Source organism: Rhea pennata, chromosome 3 (assembly GCF_028389875.1).
Source record: "Rhea pennata isolate bPtePen1 chromosome 3, bPtePen1.pri, whole genome shotgun sequence".
Classification (NCBI taxonomy): Eukaryota; Metazoa; Chordata; class Aves; order Rheiformes; family Rheidae; genus Rhea; species Rhea pennata.
The window spans coordinates 42,428,495-42,441,311 of record NC_084665.1 but is presented as its reverse complement, the minus strand read 5'-3'; positions in this window follow the sequence as shown (position 1 = coordinate 42,441,311).

Sequence of the window (12,817 nt, the reverse complement as noted above, 5' to 3'; positions counted from 1 at the left end):
ATGAACTCCTGTGGAATTACTATGTTTCTTACAAGAGTGGATAGATCTAAGTTTCCGTAAAGAGCAACTTTCACAAATAAATCAGTCCTCTCGTAAAATACTGATGACTTGTTTTAGCAATTAAGAATTTGGCCAATGATGGCAAAACTAAATCATATCAAAGATATTAGGAAACAACTCGAGTCTTATCCAGAAGATAGTCTATATGGCACAGAGCCTTTTAAAGCTGTCAGATAGGTTGGGCAGGGAATGCAGAGCGGAGGGTAAGTATCTGTGTCCTATCAGAAATAGGATGAGTTGTGCATAAAAGGCAAAGTAGTTCTGGATGGTGAAAACTTAAAGACAACAGAGGGGAAATGAGGAAAGATGGGATAACAGAATTTGATTTAAAGAAAAACGGTAAGAAGAGTTGATTTCAAAGCATAACTGTTCTGTGGAATGGGACTGAAGTAGTGCTGGAAATAAGACAAAGTGGAGAATACTCTATTGGGCGCAGGTAGATAAATAACCCTTTGAATACTTCTGAAGAGTTAAGTCTTGTTTCTTTGTGGACAGCCTATTTAACACTGACTTTGAATGAAAGACATACTTGTGACAGGATTGTCCCACCTTATGTGTTTGCACAGCAAGGTCATAAGCTTAGGTAGGATTGCTATGCTACTAATGACAGGGATATTAAGTTTTTCTTTATATTACAAACCCTGTCTTTTTATGTTCAGGAACATTCTAGTAGAGATGCAGGAGTTCCATACTTAAGACATATTTAAAACTGAGGTTTTTGCATGGAGAATGCTATACGCTTCCTTCGCATTTGCAGAATTCATATTCTAGGCACAGAGTGAATTTTTGTCAGGCTTTGTAAGAATATCAGTTAAATTTAATTTGAGGTGTAGTGAATGGCATCTATTAGAAAATAATTGGGACATTTTCTGTGTCCTGCATAGCTTCTGTAATGCAATAAATGTACTTTTTAAAATTATCTGTCTAAAATCTGGTGTTTATGGATACACTGCATCTAAATTACTTTTTTTATTATTCCTGATCATCTTGGATCAATTCTTAAAACTCATTTTCACTTTCTCTGCAGGTAGAAGAATAATGTTCTGTGGTGAATAACAAAAGTTATTACCCCTACCCAATATTCCCACTGGAATAGGATCTTCTCCCTTGTTTTCATTGTTGGGTTCAGCTTTTGAATTCCCAGAGTGGACTGTTCAACAGTATTTTTGATCTCCAGTTCTTTTCAGTTGAAACTGGGACTATGTACATTTTTCTCCTTCGTTTAGGAGGCTGTAGGAAACATTAGGACAGTAGGATGGAAATGCTTGTTAGGGAAACTTTCCTTGTGCAAAGGATTATTTTCTGTTCTAACAGCTTATATTCTCCCCAGACTCTAGTGCTTCAGGCAAAATTTTACTTCTAACGTGTAAAATTCTGCATTTGGAACATGACATATGTCTATGTGAGGTTCCGTTCTGAAGTGACTTTAATTCCTTATACCTTACTTCTGGTGTTACAAATATGCCTACGAACTAGAACAAGGGCGCTGTAAATGGCTTGAGACCTGTTAGGAGTGTGCCTCTAAAGACAGATAAGACTGTTTGGGAAGGTTAGAAGTGTTAGTCTTTGTTTCAGATTAAAAAAGAACAAAACAAAAAATCAGTAGGAGTTATGAACTATCATAAATTCCTAGTTAACACAGACTGCAGTATTTCCTTTAGCTTGTTTGAAGGCCAGTATTTGAGGGAGAAGCAGAGTTTATTTTTCAGAAAACATTCAGTTAGTTAAAGGACTTCTGATGAAGGAGCATTCATTGCAACACTTGTAATAGCACAAGTGCTCAAATGACTCTCTAGTTTTAAGTCTTGCTTCTCTTTAATCTGCTGGCCTTTTTTTTTTTTTTTTTTTTCGTCTGCTGTATTAAAGGTCTGTCCTGCAATAATTAACAAAAAAAAAAAAAAAAAAGACATTTCTTTTGTTAAACTCATACTAACTGGATTAAATTATATTATTAACTTCTGTGAAGTGATGATTGCCTTTCCCCATTAATGATTTCTGCTGGTGATCAGTGGAACTCAAGATTAAACTCAGATTCCAGAAATGCACTATAATTTATGGCCGTGAAGCCTAAGTGATTTTTTTTGGCAGTTCTTTACAACTAAAAGTAGATCAGAGGCTAGCCACTTAAGATACTTTTAGAAGACGTTAGTACCTCCATAGTAGCAAGGGAAAGAAACATGGCTTAGGTCTTACTATAATTCACTTCTCTCATGGGTTTATTTATGTTTCTTTAAAACTAGAAACAACAAAAAAAAAATTACACAACCTGCCCTCTAGGTTTTTTTCACTGCAAATGTTCATGCCAATTTAGAGCTGATTACATGTGAGATTAATGAATCAATCCTTTGTGCAGACTAAATTTAGTGGCTATCATCTGCAAAAAAATTCTTACTTCCTCATTTTCAAATAAAACTTCAAAACAGTTTAAAAAATGAATTAAATATTTTGTTATGACAGTCTTACTGGAAGCTTAATTAGCAATTCCTAAACAATAATTAAAAAAAAAATTAAGTCAAAGGAAGCTCAAAAGTTGGGTTTTACTTGAAAATGTGTTGTACTTTTTTAAGAGAGCTTTTAAATTTAATGCTAAATAGAAAATTTCTAGTAAACTTTTTTTTTGCTACAGTGTTTGCAGTTAACAGGTACAGTGTTATTGTAGTAACTTTTAAAGACCCAAAATGACTTCTTTTCTTGCCCTGTGTTTAAAAATCTTTGTTTCCTAATCTCCTTTTTAGAGAAGTAAAAGCATCTTTTTCTCATAATCCAAGCTGAGAGAAATACAAACAGTAGATGGGAGATAATTTGTTATCTTCTAACAGTATTCAATGGTTAATTATCCATGTTGTCATTTGTAGCACAGCATAGGACATTATTCAGATATATTTATTGAATTACTGACTGCTGCTCTTTAAGTTGGATAAGTCGGAAGAGGTTTGTGTACCGGCATATTTAAATCACTCACAGGTCTATTGAAGTCTGTCTGACTTCCTGCTTTGCTGCAGTCGACTAAGTCAATAACTTAAGTGACTGCAAGTTGCTTCATTTCTCACACTTCACTTTGTGATTTGTGTCATGGGAATAAGAAATGTTCCAATCTTACTGTTTGGCTTTAAGGATAAGTATGCAGCGCTCTGAAAATTGTTTGTGGCTGGAGAGACTGAGATGAAGTAGAGGTTTTTCCAAATCCTAGCCTGATTACTTAGGAAGTAACTTGTTTTGTAACTCTTTATAGTACCAAGCCTACTTTGTTATCCAAAAGTGAGCCAATTTTCAATTGAAATGGAGTATTGTTCTGGTAGGTGTGGTTTTTCTTTTTTACAGTACAGGCAGTTGAGCTGAAGGAATGCAAAAAAGAGAACAGGAATCATCCTCATCCACAGGAGTATTCTGATTTATCTAGCTTAAAGAGAAACTGCAAAAATTAGGATAAATACATGTGAAATATGTTAAATGTGCAAGTCACGCAACTGAAAGAGTAGCAGTTCAAGACTGCTGCGGCAAAAAATATGAAATTATTCCTTTACTTGCATGGTTGTAGGCTGCAATGAGCTCTGTAGTACACAAAGGAAATTAATACATCTAAGGAAAATAGTACTTCTAAACTCGTGTAAGGTAGGATACAGTAGAACAGGCACGGCAACTCAGTGTGGTCATGTAATAGAGGAGCCCACATTTCAAGAGGTCCTCTTATCATTCACCACAAATCTCAGCATAAGCATGATTCACTCTTCTCACTTTCTCACTATTTTTCTTCTACACAGCGGCTCATGAGTTGAAAGCCCATTTGTAGTAAACTGATTATTCTTTTCTTCAATGGACAAAGATGAAACCAATACATGGAGCCTTTTGACAGCATTATATTTATACAATAGTTAAGGATTTAACATGCTTATTTAGACCAGGGCAGTGTTTTCCACACTACCAATATTATGTTGGTGGACAGAGGTGATTCACCCCTATTTCTATTTGGATTGACGTTTTTAATTCTTGTTACTTCTGCATGCTTGCAAGTTCTTAAACATAAGGAATTTGGAATCCTGCTACTCAGAGAAAGACAAGAATTAGAAACTCTGCATCTCAGGGAGGTTCAGCACCTTCTGGTATCGCTTGCCTGTAGTCCATTCAGCTGAAGACTGCACACCCATTGATTGTGTAATGACCATTCAATTAGTGACTGTGATTTTTTTTTGATTATAGAGGTTCTTTTAAAATGCATCAAAGAAAGAGAGAACATTTCTGAACCCAAATAAATATGCCTGTGTGTAGATGTGTAGTGCTTTGATTTAGAAAAATCTAGGAACCAAGAATACAATATATCGATATCTGACTCTACTGATAGGTATGAAGTTGGACAAGCATCCATGCCGCTCCATATGGAGAGCGACCGATGCCCTTTGATGCCTCCCAAGAGCGCAATCAGCCCCAGAGCCAAAGCCACACGTGCCTGTCTCGAGACAGACGTAGCGACAGCTGTCGGCAGGGATCCTTCTCCGCAGCTCCAAGAACCAGCGGCACCTAGTGCTATGGATCTCCACAGGCCTCGAGGTCTCTCTGCGATGCATACCAAGAGCAACTGACGGTTAAGCGTGTGGTGCCCTAGCGATACGTCGCAAAATCAATACTCCTCAAGGCCCCGCACCAGGTGTAACGGTCAACGTCGATAGTCTGCGGCGCCTCCCCACAGCACCATGGGTCCTGCAAGACCCATGTGAGGACCAGCCAAGTTCTAAATTTCATGAACTGGCATCATCATGTCACCTATGGAACTGCTGAAATAGTGTGGCAAGTTTGTTATATTGCTATATATGGGCTGGTAATACAGGCTAACAATAATACTGAAATTATTGCAAAAGGTCACATGACTGAAAATCCAGACTATAGCTGTCTTGTTCATTATTCTATTGTTTAGAATTTATGACCAAACTGGAAAATATGTGATCTGTCATAGAAAGCAATCTTGTAACATAAATAGAAATAGTTTTAAGTAGAATATTTGGCAAATAGACTTTCAGCTGATAATTGTTCAGTCAGAGCATTCAGTGAATGCATGTGAATTTGGAGGCTTTGAGGTCAATTGACAGCTACGGCTTACGTCACTAGTGCTTTCTTTTTCTTTTCTTTTCCTTTCTTTTCTTTTTTTTTTTTTTTTTTTTTTTTTGTCTTTTAACAGCTAGCCATTTTGGCTAGTAGTATTTTTCTGTAGAAAGACCATAAGTTATAATAATAAAGAGATGTCATCAATTATAATAAATGAATGACTTTTTGGTTAGTTTCCCTCTCAACTTTTTTCTCCAATCAAGACTGTTTTAAAATATTTGATTGTAATTTTTGTATATTATTTTTTTATTAGCATATGCTAATAAATATCCTCAATGTTTACCTAAATTGCAATGGACACTTTCAAAATTTTCTACTTAAAACTAAATAACATAACTTCAGTATTGATTTCTAAGTTGCTTCTAGAATAAATAGACAGCACTAACTTCTAAAACTGTGATTGTTATGTACAAGAAACCAAGGAAGACTTTTTTGTTTCTTAAAAGGTAGTTGGTAAAGAAACTTCTCCTAATCTAGCATTACTAGCAAAGCAGAGATTGGTTAATGTCTAAAAAGTTAATCAAAACTTAGCTGGATTGCCCTGTGTCTGTAATATGTGAATGTTCAGACTTCAAAAAATAAACTGGTATTTTTATTGGCTTAAAAATCCAGTTCTTGGAGGTCAGTCATAGTGAGAACCATCCATCTTCTCACTAAACTGTAAAAATGATATAATTTTGGAGGTTTCTGTGGTTTTTCTTATTTTCTCTTGGTTTCCTGTGTCTGGCATGCACATTTTGCCAATGCCAGAGTTCTGAAATGATATCATCCATAACTTACCATTGGAAGATCTATGCTCACAGTAGGCTGAATTCTATTCTCTTTTACCCTTCTGACTGATTTCTTGGAGATATGAGAGCAGAAATTGGTCTTGATGAGACCATTGCAACTTCATTTTTTAATACAGAGAGATTTGTATTAAACTGGAATGTAAAAAGCAGGGATCATTTTCAGTCTTTCAGAACTGTGTCAGTGAAGGGAGGTTCTGGGGTTTATGTATTCATTGATTGCAGTGAAATACACTAGTATCTGTCAGTGTACACTGCAATTAAGTAACATTTACATATATATTTCAGAATTGTAACAGATAAAATCAGTACATAGTTAGAAAAAACAATTTTGAATCTTATCTTTTACCTTTCAGAGACTATTAGGGCTGCCTGTCATCTACTGTGTCAGAGGGGAAGTACAGTTTGATTTTTGTTTCTGCGTATTACACAGTCTGGAAGAAGAGGGGAAAAAAATTCTAAAAAATTCTGAAGTCTTGGACAAAAAAAATGTCAAATAGAAATAGGTCTGACTCTTCCTTTAACGCTGACTTTTCAGTCTTCTGATCAGGCTGCCTCATTACCAGTGACTCAGTAGACTGTTTTTCTCTGACTTTTTAAGCTCTGCCAAAACATAAGAAGGAAGAGAAGGCCAGAGATAATTTCAGTGAATCAAACTCCATGATCCCTGCAATGACATCAAGACCAACCTTCTTCTGCGTTGCTATCAAGACTACCCCAGCTGTGATCCAGTCAAGGATGGATAGATGAGAAAAAAAAGTGAAAGAAAACAGCAATCAGCACCATTAGGAAGCGACTATTCTGTGGTAGAAAATGGAAAGCTCTTTTCCTACATAGTTTTAGAAAATCAGATATCTGTGGATCTAAAGCTATTTTTTCTTCCTCTGTAAATGAACAGGGTTCTTCAGAAAGATTGTGTCAGACCTCTATGACACTCCAACCTCCTAGCATTATCTAACATTTATTTTAATGAGTTTTAGACCTTTAGTCCTTTTTACTTTGTCTCCAGATGGTGTCAATTAGCTTAAGACCACATTGTTTTTCAGGGCAGCTCAGTAATATCTTGTGGCTTGCTTCCCCCTCCCAATCCTCTTTCTTTTGGAAGTCTACTATTATAGCCAAGGAGCATTCTAGAGGGGGATTTCTGTGCCTCCTATAGGCAGCTGGAATGCAATTCAGTGATCACATTCCCTCCTATATCTGTTTAGAAATTCCAACTGGAGCCTGCTAATCAAGTGACTAAACTTATGTTTCACTATTTTATTAAAGGCCTCTTTGGCTGAAAGAGCAGAACCTGTTTCCAGAGATTTAGTTTGGAACAGCTTCAAATTCTTGTACTCCTCCTCCTCAGTTATATTGTGTGTATCATCCTTTGTCAAAGTTGCTAAGGGTTAAATGCTACAGAGCCATATGTGGAACAACCAGAGCTGCTATTTCTGTGAAACTGGACTTTCTATATCAAAGCAGTTTCAGGTTCAAAATACAGCACTAAAGGAGATGAATTTTGTTTCAGAATGCATTGTGTTGGATTTTGATTGCTAGTTCAACTTATCTATTCTAATGGACAAGTACTCTCTATTCTCTGTATTCTAAGATAAATGAGCTGCAGTCTTTGCCATTTTTCCGGTGTAAATTTAGTGTAGAGCTGCATCATGGTGAGAGAAGAATTTGAATGGAACAGAGCACTTGTGGTCTTTCCTCCAGGAGGAAGGTACATGACCAGGAAACTGAAGCATGTCTTGTAGTCAGGTATTGCTGCTAGAATTTCAGGGGAAATGCATGTGCCCCAAAATAGTGAACCATATGTTATAGATCACTGCAATCCTCCCTGTCAGAACTGTGTGACTAAACATGGGACTTTGTCTCCTGCTGTTACACACTCTATTTCAATCAGCTATCTTCTGTATGGTTTGAATTTCCTCCCAGAATTTGAATTATGCAGACCTAAAATGCCTACAGGTAATTAATTTGCATAGACAAACTAATGTTTTAAATTTATGCTTAGGTGTGAGGAGAGGGAATTATATTTGGCTCTGTGAGGTAGACACAGCAAACTAAGGGGTGACAATAGATGAACTGTAGTGCATTTTGCCTGGTTCACTTGCAATTTTAATCTGAATTTGCTTATGTTATAATAGTGAATGCACATTTTGATATATACATACATTTATGTAAACATACTTGGTATATACATACATATAAGGAAATAGTTGGAATTAAATGCAAAAAGAACCTTTTTAATGACATTGGTACAAATTTAAACTTTGTATGGGTAAATGGATTTGTGGGGACACACAAGGCCAGCTTAATGGCTACTCTGTATGACCTTGTACTACAGCAGACTGAGGCTGCTTTCCTTCATCTGACAGTGGATTTATTCAGGTGCATAAAGGGTAGCAATAAAGGAAAAAAATTATTATCAATGTCCATTGAGATAACAACAAAAAAAAAGATTTTAAGCTGTAGCAAGAAGAATTTTCATTAGGGACTAGGAAAAGCTCTTAGAGTAAAAATAGAGGAAATGCTGAAATAGATGGTTTAGACTCTGTTATGAAGTCATCTATGATGGAGAGTCCACAACCTCTCCTAACCAACATCCTCCAGACATCACTATTAGGCATAGCTCTGTCTCCACGATGTATTCTGGGTGACTTCCAGAGTTCCTCTTCTGCCCTTTTGTATTCCTCTAAAATATTTCGAATACAAAGAAGAAAATGCATATTAAAATTTTAATGTTATCTCTCCTATTATTAAAATACTACATGCAATATTTCACACAGAACAGCTATTCTAGTTCTTTTAAGCACCTCTTTGGAGTCACAAAAATCGAAGAGTCTTCAGTGAGATGCGACTTTCTTGGACATCTATTCTCACAGCCTCTTAATGCTTATTACAGCTGTATGGTTTTACATGACAAAATAAAACTGGGACTGCAGGTCAAGTCTTGTTCCTCACTATAGCAGAAGAAAACTTGACTAAGTGCATTTGAAATGATTATTCCTCTTTGATACTGGTGATACTAAACAAAATTATGACTTTAAAGGAAAAAAATGAATGAATGAAAATGGAAACTAAGAGATGTGAATCTCAATAGACAGTAGTTTTTGCCATGAGGACAAATAATGAAGTCAATTGGTAAATAAGAATAAACAAAAACCTTAAGGATTTATGGAAGCATTCAAGCAATATATCAAAGATATATCAAACAATCATTCACTTCAGGGAAATCACTACTATAGGTTATCATGACTTTTTAAAAATTCATGAAATGCTTTTTCATCATTTATCACTGTTGCTTAAAAAGCATGTAGGAAAAATTGTTGTTCAAAATTGTTATTCTAACGTATAAATAAAAAAAGGAAGCTGGGGCAAAGAAGAGGAGTGTTACAGCAGCTTTCCTGCTGAGGAAATACCAGAATGGCAGCCAAATAATGAAATGTTTTATCTATACTTGTCTTAAAACTTTGGCTGCCACAGTTACCCAAAACTTTCATGTGTTTTAAATAATTGTTTAAAATCAGAAATTGTTTTTCTGTGAATATGTGAAAGCTGCACTTTATATATGCATGTGATAAATTCCACTTTTTTTTTTTTAGACAAATTGAAATTTGAACTGAAAACTAAATAGTAAATAGGAAGTTGAGTATTTGTATTGTATTCCAAGATCTAATAGTGCCTTGAAATCAGTGGTATAACACTTTGACATGAGACTGACTAACAAAGTCTCGTCGTCTTTCTATGCAGAAATTGTTCAACAATAAACAGGAAAAAATGGTTTGCTTTGGGAGAAGAGCAAGAATGCTTTTCTGAAATAGCTCATGAAAAAGATAAAGAGATACAGGATAGATTGTCAGCTGCCCATGCCTGGCAAGAAATCCATGGTAGAAAAGGCAGTAAGCCAAGTTAACTGAGAATTAGGATGTTTTTATTTCTGTTTGATATCCTTCCTACCTTTTCTTACCAAAGAACAATCTTCTAACTTTTGTACATTCACTACTTTGTCAAGAAAAAAAAGTTTTGATAGGCAAAAAAAATTGAATTATCTCCCAAATCTTGTGTTATGTAGTTTAAGACAGCAGAATGAAGTAATAATAGCTTATCATTTTTTAAAACAAGTATTTATACTACGTTAGTCTCTATAGTGTGTTAAGTAAGATTATTCTACTAGACTTACCATAAATAAACAATAAATTGCTATCCATAAGATCTTAGAGTTAATGGTGAAATCTAAATTAAGGATAGTAATGTCATTGTCTTTAATGAAGCCAGTGTTTCAACTTAAAGGTACAAAAAAGTAATTCAAGGCCTTATGCTTCATAATAGTGTGAATATCTTGGACGGTATCAGTGCTATGATGTTCCTTGCAAGCAAAGCTCTTCCCAGATTCAACTCTCTACCTGTGTCTAGAATTCTGATAAGCTAGGTAATTTTTGTCATGTTATTTTAATAGTCCAGAAAATGTGGCAGACCAGCTCTGAAAAACACAAGTGACTACTAAAAAATCAGTAAAGTCTGAGTATTCCATAGAGAAATTGGAGCTAATTTCTGGTTCACTGTCATTCTCTGAAATGAAGTTAAATGTTTACAGCTTTTTGGCCTTACAACCCTGACTTAAAAACTGACTCAACTGAGCTTTCATGAGGAAGGACAGTTTCTGAATATAAATTTTCATTTAATAAATAAAAATGCTACCTGCACATAGCACATGGTGTACACAAGAGGCATAAAGTAATTCTTCTCGACATTGGTAAAGATTAGAATACTGTTTAGAATACCCTACTTCAAGAAAAATGTAGACACACTGGAAAAAATCCAGGAGGGTGAAGAAGAATGAGTAATAGTCTAGATAGCATGAGGGAGGGTAGAAGGACTTAGCATTGTTTAGTCTAGAGAAGAGTAAGGAAAGATGAGATGACAGTCTACAATTATGAAATATGTTACTGCAAAGAAAAGGTATAAATTATAGATATGAAAAGAAGTAATGAAGGTTTTTTCTTGTTCTGTTTTTTTTTTTTTTTTTTTTTTTTTTTTTTTTTTTGTATGTTTAACCAGGAAACTGATTTTCCTTTTATATGCATCCTCATTAGGTAAGCTTGAGTTTTGAAGTAATTTTTCAGTTTTGTCCTCCTGCTCCATTTCCACTCCTTTCTAGAGACATAAAGAACAAATTCAGTGGGAGCACACCATTGTATGTATGAGTAAACTCCTGTTCAGCCCAAGAGGCATTGTATGTGTGTGTGTGCATCTGCACTTACTTCATCAAGCAAAATCTAATAAGGTGTAAATACCAGAGAAAGTTAAAAGAATGTTTTAGACTTTCCCTCTCCTAAACTAAAATGGTAGAATGTTTCACCTCCTATGTAGAAAAGAGTCTACTGTATTTGTATTGCTCGCATTTACTTGGTTTATGCTTTTAGAGGCCTGATATCTAGAAAGGGACCATTTATCTGGAATTCTAAAATACATCCTGGTCAGAGAAGAAAAACAAGCTGGGCTTCCCTGTACAGAGCTCTCATAGAAATCGTTGAATATGCCGAGTAGATAAACTTAACTTGCCACAACTACATTTTACCTTGTGTATTATATTGTACTGTGCTTTCTTACCTCCGTAAGAATTTACATCTTTTGGAATATTGACCTGCTTGACAGAACAGGATAACTGTGGTGCATTCAGTCGCACAAGTATAACTGCGGACTAGCGGTAAAATCTAGCCTTTATATAGAACATCCAGTGAGCAGCTGACAAAGCAACAGAAGTCAGTCCTTATTTTCAAGAAATGGAGAAATGGAGGGACTGCAGCTGGCAGGGTTAGCTGCTGTTTTCCCATTGACCAATGTCAGAGTCAAAAATAGCACTCAAGTACCTTGAATCTCAATCTTTCTCTATAACCAGTAGACAACAATCCTGAAAGCACCTTGGCAAGTACATCAGTGCCGAAACTGGGTTGTAGCACAATCAATGGGACCTCTCTGCAATATGTCACATACTGTCTGAGGGAAAAGGTCTATACAAGCAGCAAAACTTTGCTTCACAAAGTTCTTGATGAATTCTTCATTGCTCACATTTTTGGAGGTATAAAAAAAATGATGGAAACTGCCTCTCTTGTTGTATTTTAGTTTCTACACAGGAAAAACCGAAAAAATGGAGGGAGAGAATAAAACAAATGTGTAAAAGTAAGCAGGTAGGATGTCCAACCAACTAAAAAAACTCACCCTAAACCTAGAACTAACTCCAGGAACAAATATGCATCTCTTTAATCTTCTCTTCTGCCCATGACAGTTTTGCTTGTATATAAGTTTGAGTGATAAAGCGATGTTCTTGGAAAATAGTTGCATTTCAGCAAAAGACCAAAGATGCATGTTTATTCTGAACAAGACTAAATGAATGGACAACACACAAGAATGCCTTGGTCCAGTGAGTTATATGTCAAAGCCTAAATTGTCTGGAACATAACTTCTTATAACTGCTTCTGCAATTGAGACATGTACCTAATGCAATCCTAATATGGGTATGGTCAAATTTGTCTGAACATCCCTCAGCTGTGCCTGCAGGAGAATGAGCACAAAAAAGCTTGTATCTTACATCTGGCACACACTAGCAACCATCACTAACATTTGATTTGTTTTTGTAGGGGATTTGATATGTCATATACAGATATGTCTCCCATATCTGTATATATGTATTTTAGGTGTGCATGTGTGTCTGTATGTTAGCATTGGAGAGGTTTAAGCAGGCTTATGTGTCCTCTGTATACCGTATTTTCTTGAATACCTGTGGATCAACCTTTAAATATGAATACGAACAGCCATCTACAGTACTGCATTGGTGGACCTATACTTTAGTACACCGGTGCAAAAGTAGAGTTGATTTC